The sequence below is a fragment of the Thunnus thynnus genome, chromosome 1 (genome assembly GCF_963924715.1).
Source record: "Thunnus thynnus chromosome 1, fThuThy2.1, whole genome shotgun sequence".
In the NCBI taxonomy this organism is placed as follows: domain Eukaryota; kingdom Metazoa; phylum Chordata; class Actinopteri; order Scombriformes; family Scombridae; genus Thunnus; species Thunnus thynnus.
The window spans coordinates 26,425,305-26,447,357 of record NC_089517.1 but is presented as its reverse complement, the minus strand read 5'-3'; the positions used below and the strand labels follow the sequence as shown (position 1 = coordinate 26,447,357).

Genomic DNA, 22,053 nt, shown 5'->3' with positions numbered 1-22,053 from the left:
CTTGAGGCTGAAGGTGTTCTAGATCCTTCTGATAGCATCCACCTGTTCTGTGCCCAGCATGCATTTCTTCCATGTCTGCAGAGAAATCTTGATGTCTTCAGGGTGGGTTGGGATAATCACCCTCTGAGAACCGAGCAAAATCTGTCTCCACAACAACTGTGGACAATGGGACTCCTCCAGAATTCTATTGATGCTCCAGACCTGGCAGAGGTACTAATTAAGTTTTAATTTCATTTTTAAAAAAGTTTTAATTAAAAGACTGTCATAACAGTCAATAAGAATAGAATAAAAATGCTCACATCATTTCATTTGAAAGATTTAAGACACAAGCATTGTTCTTAAAACAGCTTTACAACACTATAGAGAAAACCCTCAAAACTTATACCATGAAAAAACTATTTCTTAACTGTATATTACACTAGTAATTAAAATTTGTTATACTAAATAATGTTAATTTTTTAGTATTATTTTGTCATTTATAAAAACATGTTTCAAAGTGGTTTCCAATCACCATTATCAAATAAATTAAAGAGATAACAGCTAATTGTATTCATATTAAAATCTTGTTGCAAGATTTGCTTCAAATCATTAATATTTGATTGTCTTTTATAAATGTTCAACAGTACTGCCATTACAGTGTTTTTATGTTTACTTATTAATTCCTCTTTCCAAATATGGCAAGATCTTTGAACACAGCAATACTAAGAAATGCGTTTCTTTAACCAGAACATAGAGTAGTAAAACAGTATCAGTTGGTGCTATACATTTATCAAGTAAACATTATGTAGTAGTGTAACCTTGAAACACAGAGGCAGCTAATGGTAATTGTTTACACATTGTTAAATTCTTGGCCTAGATGAAAAGCCTCCGTTTGAAACTTTTTGAACTGGTCATAGGACCTCGTATGTTTTACAGGTAGCACAATAGTCTTGGCACATGCTGACACAACAGGGTAACAGACACTGTGATGCCCAAAGTCCGCACTGCAGTCATGGTTAAACTTGATCATAACAGCAAAATCCTTGTTCTCTGAGGGAAGAAGTGGGATGCGACCTTGGCCTGTGATCCACTGCAGAAACCTTGCAGGTGTGATGGAATGTGGGCCATCTTTGTCATCTCCATTCCTCTGATCTTCAGCTATAAAGCAAATAGATTAAAAAAACAAGTGTTAAGTGACAGTTTAAATTTAATTTTCCCTTACTGCAATGCAGTTCTTTCAAGGCATGGATTAGACAGAGGCGCTCTCAGCCACAAAAGCTGATCCAAAACAAATCAAATCAAATGTTTGTGTGATTTCATGAGGTTTGGAGCTAATTGACTATTTCAGCCAAGTAAAATGGTTATGCCATTCTTTGTTATATTATTATTATCAATAAGTCTTCTACATATAATGGAGATATAGATTTGCCTTTGTAAAAGTTTTCAATAAGAACTACAGGTTTAGGAAAAAATGAATCATTTGTATGTATCATCTATATGCAGTGGTGGAAAGTGACTAAGTACATTTACTCAAGAACTGTACTTAAGTACAATTTAGGGGTACACAGGTGGCAGCTGGCTTTTTTAAAAGACTATGAGCAGTCATAAACTTCAATCTTTTGTCACGAAAACACTCAAATTTGACAGCTTTTGAATTTTTTATTTGCAGGAAATCAAAACTATATACCTTCAGCTTCATAAAGGAAGTCCTGAATAAAGTTAATCATCTTCAGCTCAATCTGATGCCTTGTAGTTCCTTTGTCACTCAGTTGAGGAAGAATGGATGCATTTACCTATGACGATAAAATCAAGATGTAAATTATATTACCCTTTAATCATGAAATTTCATAGCAAGTGTTTCTTGTTCATAATAATGAATAGTAAATATTGTTCTGCTCACTTTTACATCTTCCCCTGGAACAAACGGGTCTGCAGATATCTGGGTACTGCCTGATTAGCAAAAGAAGGTCATACAGCTGCAGGCCTTCCCTTAGTTGTTCCAACATAGGCTGCAACCTCAGTACTGCGTGGAGTATGATGGAACTACAACAGTAGAAAGGAAAAAATTTCCTACAAAACCTTACTTGTATATTATATTTTCCCATACAAACAGAAATACATGTCCTAGCATACTGAACAATGGACTCCTTGTTCTGAACTGAGGTAGCGCCAGTATATCCACAATTTAGGATTTCAGATAGCAGATAGCACTTAAATTGAATGCAACCTGAAAATTAAAAAAAAAATTACCAGTAAGAAAATCTCTGTGCCATATTCCATGTGAACATATGACAATATCATTCAACAAGAAATGCTTTTTTTCATTAATCCAGCATTTCCATCATATAAATGTTGCCTTGTCAATCAACCCTCGCAACTGGACATCTGCCACTGCATCACTGTTGAGAACAGTCAGGTTTATCTGCCCCTTACAGAGGTAACTGTAAGTCCATGGGCTGAAAAAGGCAGGGGCTGGGCCACCTTGTGCCAAACTAACAGCCAAAATCTCTCCAACAGTCCTATTTACACAGATTGAGCATGATTGTATTACTTATGTTGGAAAACATTTAACAAAAAGGAACAGTTTGTCATCAAATAAACACCTGTAGAGGCCACTGTCAAAGTCAGTTAGAGAGTATCGTGGGCTCCTCTGATGTTGTGGTCCCTCAAAGAAATGACCCTTGATTCCTGCCACCATTTCTATACACAGAACTACAAACAGCATTTACTGTGGTGCTCAAGGGCCTTCTGTGTCAAGTAGTATTTTATTATTGTGTTGTTGTGGCCTTCTAACCTGTGACAGCAAAGAAATGAACTACTAGCCAATTACTTTGGACCGGAATAGTTTAATTTGAAGTTCAACCAAATTATAAACGTAACCATATTTCTATGTAGTCATCCAGATCCAGACTGCCACTACTCTAAATGAATGGGGTTATATTCAATTTTTCTATGTACATTATAGAAAAACAAATACACAATTAACAGCATAACACACAACCAAAGTATGACAGACGTCATTATTATGCTGAAATCTAGAACTGTTTCAATAAACTTTAATTTTCCACTTGCTTTATCAGAGTCTATATAAGAATGCAAATATCTCTGATTTTGTTTTACCTGTGAGAAATTATTTTTGGAGAGCACCTGTGTCCACTCCTGCTTCCCCAAAGAAGGTCACTTTCAGAGTAGCAGTGGGTGAATTTTTTTTTTTTGACGTTGCCACTGCAGAATCTCTCTCGAGAATGTTTGTTCTTGAGATTTGGATGTTGAACTGTTTCTCTATGTCAACTCTTCGACAAATGGTGTCCAATACATCATCAACACTGCCAAACAAAACTCATAATTAACGGACATAAACTACTAATGTTGAATACAAAAGCTCTGAAGAATGAAGATCCTTGTAGGATAAAGAAGTTTATGTATTTAGACAACATAGTATTTACCCTTTGATCTGCTCCTCTAAATTGTCCTGGCTCATTTTCATTTAAAATTAACATAAATGTCCACCATCTCAAATACCTTTCTCCATACACGCTAGCATGGATCTCTAAGAAGTGTGATGTGAATTTCAAGAAACAGATAGGACACGGAACCTTCTGATGGAGACAGAAGAGTTTGAATATTAGTTTGAATATAAGCGACTGTCCTATTCAAAAAAGTAAATGTAGGCATTTCATAATGCAATACAATAACATTAAGTATCGTACCTCTTCAACGGATGTCTCTGTGTCAAGGTGCACAGGGGGGGGCTGTCACAGAAACTATATGGACCTCACTTTGACATGTCTATGATATTACAAATGACCCACAAATAATGTGTTATAACTCACTGAACAATAAACTTTTAAATAAGTTGCACTTGCACAATGCAATATCACATATTTCATAGCCTCATTTACCTCAATATCCTCCGCTGCCGACTGAGAGTCCATGCACTCCTGAACATGAAAGGCCAAAATCTGCAAAGGAAAACTCACTTTGCACATTTGGCATTGTGGTTTTGGCATACTTTGATATTCAATGGCATCTGGAGGTAACGGAGTTAGGTCAAACTCATGTTGCAAAGGCACAATATACAGGGTGTTTTTCCCTGCCCCTGTAACACTGTGAATTAGGGTTCCAGTGTATCCATCAGAATCAGGAGGAATCATAATCAGTCTCCTTTTACCCTGACCCCTTTCAGTTGTGTTTGATTGGCAAAGTTATTTAAACGGCAATGTATAACAATGGATGTTATATTACTAGTTTTCTCCACCTGTAGCCTTGTAGAGTAGCCATCCTCCTGTCAGCCCTTGCATCTTAGGATACTCATTTTGTAGTAGTCTGAAGAACTAAGAGAACAATAACATATGGACTAGGTGATGTCTACATGTTTGAAGAAAAGCCTAACACTTGGATAAAATGGCATGTTTCACATATAAACACTTAGGTGCAATTTGTAACTAGTATGTTTTCTTTATGCAGTACCTCTTCATGGCTCATATCTCTGGACATGGTGAAATGCTTTTTTCCGAGTCCTGCCTGGACAAGTTCAAATTCTTCAGATGAGGTTGGGGTTGTCTCTGAATTAATGTTTAACAGGTATGCGTAGAAACTGAAAGGCCTCCAGGTTTTTGTAGATGCTGTGCCACAGGTCTTTAGACTCTGTATCTTTCGCCAAGGTAACTTTTTCTTGCGAAAAACCCAGGGAAAGATCTGCTTGATTTTAAAAAATCATATATTTGTTTAAAACATGAGTGTAAATGTACATATAAAGCATTAACTAGTCAAGTTACCTTTAAATTAACATGAAAAATTAAATTCCATAAAATCTAAAACCTGGCCATCTCCTGTTCTACAGAAGGCGTTCCCTGTTCCTGCTTTCCTCCTTGCTCTTGCTGTCCCTGCGAGAGGTTCTGTGTGAGCACATTTATAAGAGACTGTGCAGCTGCAGCCACTGTCGAATTATAGTTGCCATTCTGGCGAACAAAAGTGTTAACAAAAATAATACACAATAAAGTCAAAAGCTTGAGCTGGGCACTGTAAGAAGTCTAACTAGGAATGTAAGTATTGAACGCTAACATTAGCTAATAGCATGAAGCTAGTTAATGCTAGCCCTACGCTTAATTTCTAGCTTTGGCAAATTCTCCACCTAAAGACGTGTTCCCTTTATGTACTAAGTTACAAAAATGACCCATCATTATAACATTTAGGACAATTTCCCAGAGTATCTATTCAAAAAAAGCTACCATTTCTTACCTGCATGCTGGCGCCAGCAGCTTGCCCTGGTGGAACGGACGCCATCGCAAGCAGACATTATGCTCCGTTCACGGTATCATGTGGAAGCGGGAAACGTCAGTTCTTAAAGTGTGGCTGTTGAACTGCACAATCTGCCATCGTTTATCGCTATTATACTGCGATTTGTGCCAAGTGTGGTCTAAAAAGCATAATAAACAGAACTTTGTCACTGGTATCAGCTTTTTCACTGCCAATCACGTGAATATGATGCATAGTAAGCGATGATTCATACTTTTCGCGGTACCTACGTTTCCTGAAGGCAACTTGATTGAGGAGGGCCCTCAGCCTTCTTTGTTATTCTGTCACTCATGATTCCACGCCCCTCTACGTTGATGCCACGCCCCCCACGCCAGAACGAGGCCAAAAGTCTGAAACTGAAAAAATACGATCTGAAAGTGAAAAAAAGATCTGAAACCGAAAACCTAAGACTTGAAAGTGTATAAAAATAAGATATGAATCTGAAAACATAAGTGCTGTAACTGAAAAAATAAGACTTCAAATATCAAAAATAAATTTGAAAGTGAAAAATGAAAATAAATAATTTATTCAAAAGAATTCCAGAACTTAATCAAAATTATATTTAACCTGAAAAAAACTTTGAATACATTGTTGTATTTTTCAAAGTTCAAAATCAAAACTTGAACTTTTAGTTTTTCAGTTACAATTTTCGTTACTACTCCCATCAGGAGTACCCTGATGAAAATGAGGAGTACACAGGATTTAAACCTCCCATTTAAATTTAGAAAAAAATACATCTATGTATGTGTATACACACACACACACACACACACGTATAAATATATATATACATATATATACATATATATATATATATATATATATATATATATATATATATACATATATATATATACACACACACACCTGGAATCTGTCTGTTAAAATCATAGACATTCACAAAGAAAAACTAAGAACATGACATCTCAACATACCTGTAGTCTTTCTGTTGCTTAATGTTCTTTTGGACAGTTGTGTGGCCACAGTCCTTTTCCCCTAAAAGCGGTCCGTCTGACAATCAACTTCTCTCGTGACTTTCCGCATGTCGTCACACTGGCATGCTCTCTTGTGGTTGGAGGGGACTGCTTTGTGAAAACAGATAACAGCTGAAAGTACTTGTCTAAGGAGTCAAACATACTGAGGGGGATAATATAAAGGGTGAGGAGAAGCTTTAGTTTAGACATGACTGAAACATGTATGCTGCATATGTGCATTAAATTACATGACAACTCAAATTTTGAACCCACTCTGGGCAAGTTGAATCAATCCCACTATATACATATGTTAATAGTAATAATAGTAATAACCACATTTGTTATAAATAACTAAAAATGACAATGGTTACAACAACAAAAATAATAGTATGTATACCTATATATACAATCACAAATAAAATCAGATATAATGCCAAAATGTACTGTCATTTTAGGGCCAAATAACACTCTCTGTCTCAATTTACATGAGAAAAATACCTCAGTGAGACAACACGCACGTAAATACGGAATATTAGTGTGTGCGTTATATGTATGTGTGTGTGTGTGTGTGTGTGTGTGTGTGTGTGTGTGTGTGTGTGTGTGTGTGGAGGAGCGGCAGCAGGTAGCAGTATCAGGGATACCGCTGACTGTGTGTGAAGCGCTGACTGAGCACTCAGCCCGGCTCTATGAGTGGCTTGAAGCGCTGGCTAAACCTCCTGACCCGCAGTTTATTCTTTCACCACCTGCTCCAACCTGCAGCACAGTTAAAACCGCCTGCTCCCGCAAGATTTGCATCCCCAATCCCAATGCAGTCCTCTACTTTGGACAATAATCATAAAATAAGCATACAAGTCAACATACACTCATTTGTTGGCACATAACGTTACTGCGTTACTATGGCAGTAGATTTTGGCGGTGGGAGGATGAAGCCGGGGGAAGGAAGTCCACGTTATGGATACTCACTAACCCTAGCTATTTTGTGTATAAGCAGTGTATTTTCATTGCATACACTATGAAAATGATTTTAGTTGACATGATGTAAAATCACGTTAGGGGGCTCACCTCCTTCAAAATATAATAGTTACTGTGAACTATAATTACAACATAAGCACACATGACAGTTCACTAATTTGTTGGCACATAACAGTACTGTCCACTATAGCAGTAACATAGATTTTGGCGGTGGGAGGATAAAGCCCGGGGAGGGAAGTCTGCGTTATGGATGCTAATTAACGTTAGCTTTTCTGTAGATAAGCAGTGTATTTTCATAACATGCACTATGAAAATGATGGTAGTTTACACGATGTAAAATCAGGCTCACCTTCAAAATTGAATAGTTACTGTGGACTATAATTGTAAAATAAGCACACAAGCCAACTTACACTCATTGGTGGGCATATAATGTGACTGCTGACCATGGCACCTGATGACGGCGGAACAGGAGGGTGAAGCCCAGGGAGGGAAACAGTAGGCTCGGCCCCATTCACCAGTAACAGCGGTTTATCCGTGAAGCCCAGTTGTCTCTGATGAAAGTTTGCAAAACTGTCCAGTGTAAAATGGTCACTGCAGAGGTGGATATTGTTGGTGATCCTCAGCTCTCCAGAAACGTGGCTCTTCACAAAGTCAATCCACCTTTTTTTCATCTCCTCATTCTTTGGAAATTTAAATAACGACATGAGCTGTTGTTTAAATTGTGGCATCCAGGGAAGATGCATTTTCGGGGTGCAGGCATAACTAGCTAGCTAGCAAACTGTACGCTGTAGTAGTAGAAATAGTAATAATAACTGGCAATTGAGCGGGACAACCACTGATGCAAGGGCGCTCTTGTTCTTATATGGGGGGGAGGGGTCATGCCGGTCACGCCACTACGTCACGATATAGCCGTTGTAGCCACGCCCAACAAACCAGGAACACAGAAATGGTGAAAAACAGTTTAATGCTGTATCTCCACAATTCAGTACTACATAGTTCTCAGTCTTCTCAAAGGTTTTAGCAATTATTTTCAAACATTTATAACGTATTTAGAAACAAATCTATGAATTAACTTTACAAGAACTTTAATAAAACGGCCAACAATAAAATGTATCACATCTCCCAAGATTATGTTCTTATCATATTTTATTATAATATTATTAATGTCAGCTGAAGAGTCAGTCACACTGGACGGCAGTAGAGGAGGTTGCTCCAGCATCTGGTTCAAAAGTTCAGTCGAATGATCTGTTATTTCCCCCATTAACTATTATAGATAAAATTAAAGTCAAGGAGAGTCTGTCTATCAGCAAGAAACAGTTTAAACACATTTATATTTGACATAATTTGTTGTCATTTCCATTCAGTCACATGTGAGGCTGAAAATTCTTGAGTGTTGGGTTTGATATGAGTTACATAATTTCATTTTTCCCTGAAACATTTAGCCTAATAAACCATTTCTAGTGTTCAAAAGACACCCTGATCATATTCCCTGTTATTAAATAATTAATTCACTATCAGGATATCAATAAACAATGAATAAATAATATAAACGCATTCTGCCGGTAAAAATGGTTCATGTGCATCTGAGCAGGACACAGTACACAGTATAAATACAGAATGCTTCCAGAGTGTTTCCTCTGATGAGTTCAGTATTTAATCAACCCCCACTGTATGTTAGGTAATACCTCATGTTGATCTACAGAAAACCTTAGCATCTCACATTATTTTGGAATGAAAAAAATCAATGACAAGTGGTACCACTGATGTCACTGTGATTAAAGCATCTGTAGCAAGGAAACTATTGGTGAATTAAGTTTACCCCTGATTCCGGCTTTTAACCCTCAGGTCTTTAAGCCTCTGAGCCATGCAGGCCTTTATGTCTGCCTCTGCAGTGCCCGGAAAGCACCCTTGCACTCGAGCTGTCAAAACAGAAAGACAAATATTGTAAGAAAGAAAATAAGTTTCATATCACAAGAGGAAAGCACTGTAAATGGTTTCAAGATAATGATGATGCAGAGGTTTTGTAAAAAATACAAGGACTATTTCAATTTCAACACCTACCTGAGACGTGCCAGATTGGAGAAAAAAAAAATCAAAATTTGGAAATACAATGAACAAAGATTACTTACATGAAATAACAAATAATTAGAAAAAGCTTTAAAATTGTGCACCATTACATGGAAATGGAATATAGATATTGTGTGCTCATGAATCATTGTCCTTTCAGCAAGTAACATTGCTTATATCATAGCTCTGAAAAGGCTGAACTCTCAACAAATGGACAAAAAGCTTCTCAGTGAGATTATATTATTGTTAGGATGGACACACACCACCACAAATCTGCAGCCATAGGCAGACACTGTGAGTCTTAGTTTAGTACAATGACAATAGAAAAAAAAGAAAACAAAAATACTTTGTTAAAACAATTTATATGATTTTTATAAATTCGACCCTATTTCAATCATAATTCAACTGTATCTCATGTCGTAAATGACCACGTTTGCCATCAGGCATTTAAAAACTATAACATGTAACACCACTGCTGGACAGGAAATAATGGCATGCAGGATTGATGAGCCCCAGTAATACAGGTTAACAGGCAGGGCACAAAATTAGCGCCAACCACCAGCCAAATGCTGGTAAAATATGCAAGTGGCTGGTAGATTTGCTTCACTCACCAGCCAAAAAAACAATGATAATCTATTGAGTGGCTGGTAAAATTTGAACATTGACTAACCATTTGGCTGGACAAAAAATATTGGTATATTGGTAAATTTTGCACCCTGTTAATGGGTTACAGGTAATACGAGTTAACCGACCAGTTTAATGTGTGTAAATGTATGTGTGATTATTTTGTAGCAGCCTTGTGTGATTTAATATAATAATAAATTAAAAATAATATAGCTAAACACAGTGGATGTTCATGCATAATGTCACTGCACTCTGGCACAGTACTTCTATCTACTGGATGGAGAGTACTTAATTAACATTTAAGTCTGTTGTTCTGAAACTAGATTTTGATGTTTTCTGCACTTTATGCACAAGGGGTTGTTTAGAGACACTGATACCAAAAACAAACTTTTAGCAACTGAAGTTAAAAGCACTAAGGATGAGCTACGTTGTTTATCACTATACATCACAGCAGCTCAGCGCTGTTTGGCAGGTCTGTATCTGTACACAGCACCAGTAACCCTACAACAGGAACTACACAAACTACACAATAAATACCAATAGAGATAACCTTTTTGGGAGCCTCCTCCACATGTTTTGGAGGAGCTCTCTGCCCCAGCCACCTCCTCTGTGAGCAGAGTCTTCTGTAATAAAACCATGTGTGATAAACACCATGCTAAATAAAAATAAATAAAATAAAAAAAGAACCAATTTATGTACTTATAAAGCATACGACTTAGTGTCACAACTATTACCATCTAACTAGCTAGCTGTATGGTGTCAAAGTAACATTGGCGTTAAGCTAGTTTTAACTCAACAGTTACTCACCACTCACTGCCAGTAATTTACTGTTGCTGGGTATTTTCGCCATCCTCCCCTTGGTGGCTTACCGGCGGAGCCGTGCTCCACCAGCCCGATCATGTCAGGGTCATTCAGCATTTTCTTCTTTGATACACATTTTTCTTTAAATATACCAATTTGGTCATCGTCAACCCAGTAAATCAGCGCATCCCAATCAATTTCTCTGTCTCCGTCTGTGACGTTAATCTGCTCCCAACAGTCAAAGATGACGATACATTCGATACCATCCAAGATTCATCTTCATCAAAAGCTTGTCTCACGTTTACTTACAGAGGATAATAGACGTATTATGTCAAGTATTTTTTTGGTGCATATTTTACTAACTTAATACGGATTAAATGAAATGAATTAATGAAATGAAAAAATAGGTCAGACGTAATTGATCAAATAATAACTACGGAGTATATAAACGGTATTACAAAAATAAACTTACCCTATTGCTCCTTAGTGAACATCAGAAACAGACATGGGATACGTTATTTACAGCCTATAAATGTAACATCTTACATATTATAGTAATATATGCGTTTTTGAGATCGTTTTTGAGATTGTTGTTGTTCACCTTTACGATCATTTATGTATTACACTTGATAACTGTAATATTTCCATGAGGTCCCGAAGGCAGCATGGGGGCGGGAAGCAGGAGCTCCATGGTTCAATACTTTTATTAATACACTCAATATACTTAGGTGGCAGTAGCAAAACGTCCAAGGATCCAAAAATCAAAATTCCTCTTGAAACTTGAAACATGGCTTTTATAACGTGCTAAATCACGTCACATGTGAAATGTCTCAGTTTATATGGAAGGAAAAGCTCTTGAGTTTACATGTGAAATCAGTCTGTGAGATATGTCAGTTCACATAGGAAATGTTGATTTTCACATATAAAAGTTTGCATTCAAAACATGTCTTTTTATCACGTGAAATCACAACATGTGAATGTTTCATTTCACACGTGACTTTATCCCTTTCACGTTAAGTTTGCATTCACACATAAAACTAAAAACTTTTTTTTTCACATGTGAATTTAAGATACACATTTGATTTCCAAATGTGAGACTTAGGTTCACATGTGAAACCACAACATCATGTGAAATGGTTTACTTCACATGTGACATTATCTTTTTCACATGTAAAGTTTGCAATCACATGTAAAGCTGAAAACATGTTGTCTTTTTTCACATGTGAATTTTAAGATACACATGGGATTTCCAAATATGAATTTTGAGTTCACATGTGAAATCACAACATCACATGTGAAATGTCTCAGTTCACATGTGAAAGAATTTCACATGTGCTTTTTTTCGTAAAGGATGGGAGATTTTGGACTGAGGTGTTAGACAATGCTCTCCACCACCATCATCAAAACACCAAAGGAGGGAATATCTTTTTGAAGAATGGTGTTCATCCCTCCAGAAGAGTTCCAGAGAGTTGTAGAATCAATGCCAAGACGTATTGAACCTGTTCTGGTGGCACGTGGTGGCCCAACACCTTACTAAGACACTTTATGTTGGCTTTTCCTTTAATTTGTAACCCATCTCTATGTACAGCACGTTTGTTTGTGGCTTAAACTTAACATTAGTCAACAATTAAGTATTTATTTATCAACATTGTAACACTTGTAACAGTGATCAAACATTAACATGAACAGTGTCTCTAGTCTCTAGAACATCAGAAAATAATTTTGGGGGGTAAATTGAGCCATTGACTCAACTTGCCCCAACATCACTGGTACGTTTTACCCCACAACCTCCGTTTTGACAAAACTGTCTCACACAGTGGCTCAGATCCACAATTACGCTACGTTTATGACCTTGTTTTGTAGCTTACACTGACTTAAATTAACATGTAATATTGTCTAAAACTTATCTATTTTGATCTAGATAACTTTAGTAACATGATGATAACTTTAGTAACATGATGAATTCACTTGGCATGACAAAAATCTTTTTTTGCTCTGGTTTGCTGACCACTCTCTCCATGTACTTGAGTCCAAGATGGATTGAGTAATGTGAACTATACTTTCTTAATTTGTGGTCACATGAGTACTTTTGTTTATGGTTACCTAGATAAACGGGGTGGCTCATTCGACCCACTGGCTCGGTTTATCCCGTTCTCCCCTCATACATTTACTTGTCTGTTACAGGAATCTGACTATAGACACCTTAAGTTCTATCTCTACATGTATCCACTCTCACACCAAGGAAAAATTCTTTAGGCTCAACTATTTCCCATTTTTCATAATATTTTTGTCTCTTCATCTCCGTGTTTAATTTTGAAGAAGGATTATCTAATTGTTTTAAACTGTGCTCTATTTTCTTATAAATGTCTGACTCCTTAGTTTTAGGAGAAAACATTTGGAGAATTTTCTCCACTGAACAAATTGTTTTGTTGTGTTGACAGTGTTTTCAGAAAGACCAGACACTGGTAAGTGTGAAACAACTGATCCGCACGTTCTATTAATTGAGTTCTGTGTGGTAACAAGGGGAACCTGCAACATGGATGCAGAAGTTGTTGGCTGATCACCTGAAAATTTCACCTCAGAATGTCTTTGTGTGGCCACTTCCTGGTTAGTATCGACCTATCATGGTAATGCCTCTGTACAGTGTTAAGGTGCTTTCTGAAGCCATGGTACATACAAAAAGATGAAGGACATCATTGCTCTCCACATTTAAAACCGTTTTTTGGCTGATATAAACCATGATGAAATTTCAAATGTTGACAAAGAACTGAAAAATTTGTGTGGTGCATTTCACAAACAAAACATATGAACATACTCAGACTTTCAGACTTTTTTAGATGTGCTCTGACCTTTGTGAACTGGTGGCATTTTAATGCTCTTGCAGTAGTCATGCTCTGAGTTCCTCGACTTGCATTTTTTGCACCGTGGTTTGAATGAAACTGGAAAGAACTTCATCAGAAGAGAGGCTGAAGACATAGTGAGCTTTGAATAGCCCATCAAAAGCAGCTACCAATATCGGAGCGTTGCATTGGATAGGTTTCTGGTCCACAACAATGAACCTGTCTTTTATCAACTTTCTTCAGGAATATAGTGAGGCTGGCTCCTTCCTGTAGTTTGAATGACAGAGATTCATATATATATATATATATATATATACATATATATACTTGGCATATACTTGCCATAACATACTAGATAAGTGGTAAGATTTATTCTTGCAGTCCTATATTTATTCTTGCAGTGTATGTAAGAAGTGTGAGTCTGCAGCTCATATTTCTTACATACAACTGCAGCACACATAAATCATGATTTTGGTAGTACAAAAAGCTGATGTTACATACCTTAACAAATCTTACAAGATGGTTGGCTGCCTGTGCTGAGCTACTTTTGGCTGTTTTTTATGACCTCTTGAAGTAGGGAGCGGGAGATGCAGCAGCAACAGGAGCGCTGACATATCACTATCCCAGCCTTCGAGACAAATATGGTATTTAAGACAGAACAAAAAACTGGAAACTTCTTGCTTACTACAGCTGCCATTTGTCTAAAAACAACAGCCCTGCAAAAACTCCTTCTTTTGAGTAGTTTCTGTTGAAACTGTTTTAAACAGTTGGAAATTCAACTTCTTGGTAATCTTGAAGCTGCAGTCAATATTCAAATGACCATAGAGATGAATTCATTTATTTCAGGGCTGCTAATTTAGCTTTAGTTCACTGTTGCACATGTGACTTATTAAAACAGGCAACTGAGTATATTTTGGATACAGAAAAACCTTCCATATTTACCACAGTCATTCTCAGCCTCAGGGTCAAAAGATCCCTGCAGCTCCTCAACATTAAGATTTGAGGGAAGGCTCTAGCATTCTGCGATTACTTTGTACTTGAAATATGAAGGTCACGTTGCAAGAAACCTTCCAGATACTTCACCCCCAAACATCATGTAAAAATCCTGGTCAATCTTTAAACAGAGAAGGATTCAGTTTTCAAATATTTAAAATGTTATGAAATAATCTATACATATCATTATCAATCCAGGTATGTCAAGGAAACGAGGGAAGACATTCAAGACTGAAGATGTTGCATCCTGGTCATGAACCAGCTTCTGTCTGTACTCAAAGGTGGCTCTCCTCTTCTCTTTAACCATGCATTTATCTGTAGAGTGTCTAATTATAGAGAGAGCCTCCCTGCACTTCTCACTGAAGAGCTGTTCACCAATTAACAGAGATTCTCGTTGGGTTGTTGGGCTGTCCTGGAAATTAGGCCTGGAATGCCCACAGAAGCAATCACAGGTGTTGCATGGGACTGTCATGAGTTTCCAAGCAAGATAGCAAGTATTTGCCTTGGGATCATAGTAATGTTCCTGCTCACAATGTATGCACACCCATACACACACACACACACACACACACACACACACACCAAAAACATTACAAATATTAACCAGAAATATGGTCTAATGACATAGACACAAGTATGGATCTTGGAGAAATGGGAAAAGGGTCACAATTCCCAGGGCATAACTGGTCCACACACTTATGGGTGCAATCCTTTTCCTCCTTTTAAAGCAAAATATTTATTGCATTTGTGTCCAATCTGTGTGTGTTTTCCCTGGTCATTTTAAATGATTTCTTACCCCGTCTTTTCTGCAACCAAAATGTTGACCATCTGTCTACATGTTGCATCTGACAGCATTTTAGTTTTCTCATACTCTTTGAGGATTTCTTCACCCTTTAGATTGGACCTCAGAACAGTATCAACCTTCTGCAAAAACTTTTTTTAAAACTATTAGCTCCATACTTAAGCAAATTAAATATTCAGTTTTGACAGAAAGTTTTGTCATATTTAGTGTAGTTTGACTAAATCAACTCAACTAGTTTACTAAAAACCTGAGTCTTAAGCTCTCTTTTAACCAGCTGTTTTGATATCGGGATACTGAAGGGCCAGCAATCACTAACAAATCATCCTTCTGACAAGTATCGATTTACTCAAGGGTAGGATTTTGGAGGAACTGACCCAAATTAAATGGTGCCATTCGCACACCCAAGCAAAACAATCGGCCACCATACAGCTTGGCTTATGATTTTTGGTTCATGGGAATAGTTTGGCTCCTGGACGAGCCCCCTATTATGTTACAACCGTGCTGATGTCTAGGAATAAGGGAAGCAACACACTGCCGGTGTAGTCAGGCAAGCACTGCCATTTATTGTTTGGCGAGCTGACAATAACAAAAGTTACAGCAGTACAAGCTTTCTGCTCAAAAGCCAAAAGAGAGTAACCAACAGAAGTAGGAGTCAAGAGAGGCAAGGAACAAAGTGAAAGGGCTGCGGGTGGCACCAAATCATAAAACAAGCAAAACAAAAATGCGCTTCCTAACCCAACAGGTCCCCACTGACTCACTACAGCTGAAAACAGCTAAAAGAAACTAAATAAAATCTTACCTGGCTGCACTAATCTTAACTGAGAACAAAGAAGCCTAGTGCCCAGGTCCCGAACACACACAGAACTAGTGTCTCAATCGAGTTAACAGGATTTCAAACACCAAAGGACCACAGTTAACTTCAGAGCAAACTATCACACAAGGTAACATTACAACAGAGAGACACAGAGGCAGACTGCTCAGGTTAAATCACAGCCGCCCTGACTTTTGCCCCAATCGGCTTTTATCACCTTGTGTGACGGACCAGGCAGGCTGGTGATTGGTGGGTGATCCCTATGACGAAAAGAGGAAGGCCCAGCCAAGGATGGGGAAGACTGGGGCGCCAACACAGCTGAGCAGTCAGGAAGTGTTGCCCAGAGGGGAATCCCTCAAAGGAGCTGATGACACCCTAGTCTACACCACAGTAAAATGTAACAATATAACGAGTTGTTACCTGGACCCGTAACACTCATTACAATAAACTGGTATGAGTTGCATGATAATAGTTTAAGTGCTGCTAATCTAATACTAATAATCTTAAAATCTAATACATTCGTAGATGTTTCAAGGTTTACTTGTCTTGCTTCATCGCAATCCAGCTTTTTCAGGCCCCTCTTCCTGTTCGTTGTGGATGAGAAGATAATAGTTGAATCTGATAAAATGGAAGAGGATGGTGATGCTGAGGTGTCTTGCAAAGAGACTGGTGTTGCTGGGGGGACTGGCAATGAAGCTGATGACGCTAATAGGTCTGACAATACTGATGACTGCTACCAAACTAATCTCAAGATCTAAAACTCGGTCCACAGAGGAATATAAGAAATATTCTATATACTGATTAGTGGAAAAAATGTAAAAAAAAAAAAAAAAAAAAAGTAAAAAAAATCATGACAACATGACAGATCAAATCATATCTAAGGATTTTTTTTTTAAAAATTAAGTTCATTACACTTTTTGAGACCACATTAAATAAATCATAGAAAATGGAAAATTCATCAAACTGGTGCAATTACTTATTTAAAACAAAACTATCAGTTGTACATTAGCAGAGATATTGATTCATGCACATTAGACCAAAACTGAGTCAATTCTTCCAAATATTTATTTAATAACCTTACCTGTTACTGGTGGTATCCAACCTTAGGTTTTGGACCCCTGACTTTGTGAGCTCATCAAATATGTCTGCGTAAATTTGTCTGTTGCTGAGAGAGATCAAAAACAAATTACATTAAGCTACCATATATCATTTAGACTTGTAAATTGACCCTTTTGAGTCATTAATCTTTTGAGTCTAACATATATATAGATACAAACCTCAGTGAAGAAACTGGAAGAAATCAAAGTTTTCATCACTTTATTGAATTTTTATGAATTTTTGGACTCCTTCATATTCCACCTTTGCCATTTTCTGTATGCATTTTAGTAAATTAACGAGAGGTTAGCTTTCTGCACAATTTGTCTTGCCAAATGTAATTAAAATGAATAAATAGTCAATGTGAGCCAATATCACTTAACTTCTAAAACATAAATATCTTACCACAAGAAATGTCAGGAGAAGATATTAATGTCGTTTTTAAAGAGAACAAAGATGAAGTTTTAGATATTTTTACATCAGAGAGGGCACTTAAGAATTTAAGATGTCACACTAAATAAAACATAACTCTTAACTACAAAACTGTATGTGATCAATGCAAAAAAGACATAAACTAAAGAAAACAGGCAATATATCAACACCAAATTAAATACACAGCACTATACAGTTTAAAGAACATTATAGCTCAAACACTGTGAACAATAACCAAGCTTTGAAGGTACCTGAATCTTCAGCAAGAGACCATTGCAATTCTGTGGAGATAAATTCTTCACCCCTGTCTTTTTATAGCTCTGCAGTTGCACACAGGCAACGCCTTTGTGACTGTGTTTGGTGGAGCAATTCCCAGAGACATGTTACGTTACCAGGGCCCTGTTCCATCAAGGCAGAAAACGGAAAATCCTGGCTGATTTTGGTAAATCTTGCTAGATTATGTGAGAGTTCCGTTCCATTACTATGGCATTACCGTAGTGTCTTAGTTGCACCTTGCAGCCAGACAAGCAGTGTTAGCAACTTAGCAACTTTGTCACTAGATTTAGTGACTTTTCAGATCTATTTAGTGAGTTTTTTTCAAAAAAGCAGCTAGCAACATATCCAGCAACTTTTTGGACAGACCTTAACTACCCTCCTTGAAAGGAGTTGCTAGTATTTCTCAATGAATGAGAGCTAATGAGGCTCTCTGGATTTGCTGTTCAGTGGATGGGACAGAGCAGTGGCATGTTCAGTGGATGACTTATCAGCCAGATAGAGACATGAATGAGCTGTGAAGTTGTGTACCTAATGACCAATCATTGATCCTCATTATTTTTATTCTAAATGAGAATGATCTAAGTTTGATTTTGTTTTGTCAAAATAGACAGGGTTAACAATAGTGAATTCATTCCAGTGCACGATTATGTCTCTATTCATGATACTTCAGTCAGAGTTGATACAACAGCCTACATAAATATTATTATTAGAGGTAGATTTAGGTGCACATTGAGGTGCTGCTTGACAAGAAAAATAGTTAATGAAATAGCGAGTTACAGTCAGTTTAGTTTAATTTAACTTAATTTTCATTAAATTTTTAAAAATCTTGTATGTATGTGATTATGTCATGATGTCATTAGCATGTGACATCATCTAGCAACATCTAGTGGGTTTTCCCACAGGCTTTAGCTACTTCACACTGAAAATAGTTGGCAACACTGCAGACAAATTAAAGTCAACGAGCAAGGCAGATACAGCAATAACTGCTCAGTTGCACATTTCTGTAGATTGTTTCTATGCTTTATAAATAAATAAACACAAGGAATCTACCACCACTGGAGCATTCGCTCATTGTTTGTGTTCACCATACAGATTATGATGGGCTGGTTATCCAGCATGGTTTGACGTTAGCTAGCATTAATGCAAACTTAATGCTAAGAGCCCACAACCAAAACACTGCCTAAATTAGTGTTAGTTTACTTAGCTTGGTTAACAGTTCAATAGGAAAACTGTCTCTCAAACTTTATCATAGCGACGGTCTTTGCCATCAAATTTAAAGTTTTAGCAAACTAAAATGTATGAATACGTTTCCAAAGGTATCATTGATTAGGGTGCCTAAGTTAGTAACAGTGTGGCGGCATACAGTGTAACAGTTACCATTGAAAAAAGACCAGGTACCAGAAGAGAAATGTCAATATCAAAACACAACATTAACAGAAAATACCTCATTTACTTAACGAACAATGTAAAGTTAAAACGGTCAAAAGCACAGTTTGAGAGTGTCTGTCTGCAGTTTTCATGACAGACAATCTGGCTTTAGTCAGTGTGTGTATGATGATGGGGGCGGGGTGAATTTCCACTTGAAGTGTCACAGCCAGGTTCAGAGTTTAGAGTAAAAAGTTGAGAGTTAATATTACTACAATGACACTTACTCAGTTTTGATGCCAACTATTTGTCAACTTAGAGTCAAATATAAGGGATTTGACTCTGTCCAGAGTATAATTAACTCTAGTTTTGTTCAAATTTAAAAAACACCAAAAGTTTAACCAGTTTCCAGTGGGGAAGGTCACTGATCAGCATTGGGAAAGCAAATTTAGCAAATCAGTGTATATGTGTGACCAAAATTGTCCTTGCAACTACTGTGTGTGTTTAATAAGATGTGTTCTGAATCAAATGGTTAAATAAAGAACATTTTATGAGAAACAGTAGTTATTTTTGGCATCCCACGCAGTGCTTTTTGCATCCCTAGCAGTGTTTTGCTGCCACATCATAGCCATAGCAGGTATAAAGCTAGTATTATGTGACTGGTGTGTGTATTACAGTATCTAATATGAATTATGAGCCAGCACCACACTCAGTCAGTTCAGCGAAAGAGACAGATGGATGGGTCAGACCAAAGATTTAAATGTTGGTCCTGGAGGACTTGGTGCATTGCTCAGCATGTAAACACAAGCAGGGACAGGCATGCAGCACACACACAGAAAACACTCACCTTCCTATCTGTCTCACCCCCAAGACGACCAAACGCATCCACAAACCAGAATGATGAAATTGGATATGATTGGCTTTGCCCCCTCTAAAGCCAAGTGACACTGGTCTGCTTCCATTTTTGTGCTTTTCTAATAATATTGGTCTTACCAGAACCTTATTGAGAGCACACGGGTCTTCACAGCAAATAAAAGACAACCTCCACCTCATCCATGTCACTGTTTTCATTGCCCTTTGCTATAGCCTCGATAATTATCGCTCACTACTATAGACAAGTCAGTGGAGGGTCACACAAAATGAGCCACACAAAAGATTAACTGGATAAGAATGGGGCATGGCAGACCAGTTGAAAGTTGAAGTTGGTCTGTTGTTCTGGCTTTTCTGATAAAAGTTGTTTGTAATGCTTGATAAAATAATAGTTTGTTGTCAGTTATTTAATGGTATCTGCTGATTATGTGCATATCCAGTTGGTGCTGTGCAGTCACAGACCATCTACGCTATATATTTGGATTTATATACATTTATGTATCTACTGAAACATCTGTTGCAGGAAAAGCTCATAACTTTCAGATTTTGTTGGCTACATGACCAAACAGCCATTACCAACCAAATGTGATTATAACCCTTATTCCACCCTCCCACCTCAATGTGTGGCACAATAGCAGATATTTAAACACTTTCAGTTACACACTGAATTGAATGAACTACATTAATTGAATGCACGGTCCATCTGATGCTCTGCAACTTTCTAGAAGGTTCTCAACATATTTGGTCTCTCTTACCTATCTGTTCTCTTTGCATTTTTTTCTTTAAGTGAGTCCCAGGCACATAAGAGATCTGCAAGAGAGAAGGGAAAAGAGAGATGTGGTAAACAGGCTTGAGAGTCTCTTGAGAGCAGGAGAGGAGGAAATATGAAAAGATCAGCAGAGCTGTGAATAAAAACAATGCCCTAAGCAAACTCATTTTTATCACAGTGACCTGGCATTTACAAGACAACCTTTATAGAAATTTAATTCACCTGTTTTCTGGCAGTGATATTACTTTAAATTGGATTGGAAATCTAAAAGTTAATTTACTCTGGGAAATTATGAGAATGGTGTATTTTTTATTGTTTTTTTTGCAAATGTTTTAATTAAAGCAAAACAAAAATCAACATATCAGTGTTTTCATTAAATGAAAAATTAAGATGTTAGAAATCTTTAAATCCAAATGGAGACCCTTCATAAGAGAGGCTGCACTGTTTGGTAGTCAGCAATCTGCAACAGCCTGTAAGAGAACATTTGTTAATTGGCAGAATGTCAGCACAGCAATAAAAGCTGCTGTCCATGAGAAATATACCTTTGGAAGAAATTGTGCGATTAAATGGAGAATGTTGTGCAAATGAACACAAGGAACACAAAAGATAAGCACCACAACATTTTAAAACAAGGTTTTGCTCAAATGGGCGCACTCACACACAACCAGGGTCAAACTGAGTGAAGCAGGCACGCTGCCCAGCTAATTAATTTGACACAACAAAAGATCTGTATCTCAATGTCACAGCCTGCAGGACACAGCTGTGCACATGCCTGCCCAGAAATACTGCTTTTAAAGCTTTAGGTTAGCATCATAACACAGCACGCACACACACAACATAAAATATGAGCAATCCCATCAGTCCATACACTGTAACATGAGGCAGTTTAACACTAGTTATTTAAGCTGTTTTGTTTGAAGTTAAACCAATTAAAATAATTAAAACTATTATAAAACTGTCCATTCAAAATGTCCAAAATGGCTGAGATTGTGTCAACTTTGTCTCCTTGTTATGGTTAGTTGGGATGTCCCTCTCAATAGCAGAAGATCTGAGAGCCTTCCCTCTCCACATCTGTTTCTAAGCTG

The 22,053-nt window shown here is 37.3% G+C and overlaps 2 long non-coding RNA genes across 6 annotated transcripts; both read right to left on the bottom strand.

The window, feature by feature from the left end:
* Positions 1-205: 205 nt before the first annotated feature.
* LOC137185145 (uncharacterized) lies at positions 206-5,389 on the bottom strand. Of its 4 annotated transcripts, XR_010928773.1 has the most exons (8): positions 5,221-5,389; positions 4,450-4,940; positions 3,882-4,313; positions 3,690-3,768; positions 3,100-3,578; positions 1,880-2,022; positions 1,667-1,772; positions 206-1,137 (listed from the first exon to the last, which is right to left on the bottom strand). It is a non-coding gene; the product is annotated as an uncharacterized lncRNA (long non-coding RNA). The 4 variants fall into 4 exon arrangements; XR_010928771.1 differs by having other exon boundaries at positions 3,690-4,313; XR_010928770.1 differs by having other exon boundaries at positions 3,100-3,768.
* Positions 5,390-13,974: 8,585 nt separating this feature from the next.
* On the bottom strand, positions 13,975-21,212 carry LOC137185132 (uncharacterized). Of its 2 annotated transcripts, none has more exons than XR_010928767.1 (3): positions 20,955-21,212; positions 17,243-17,326; positions 13,975-16,779 (listed from the first exon to the last, which is right to left on the bottom strand). It is a non-coding gene; the product is annotated as an uncharacterized lncRNA (long non-coding RNA). The 2 variants fall into 2 exon arrangements; XR_010928766.1 differs by lacking the exon at positions 20,955-21,212 and adding an exon at positions 17,940-18,498.
* Positions 21,213-22,053: the final 841 nt, after the last annotated feature.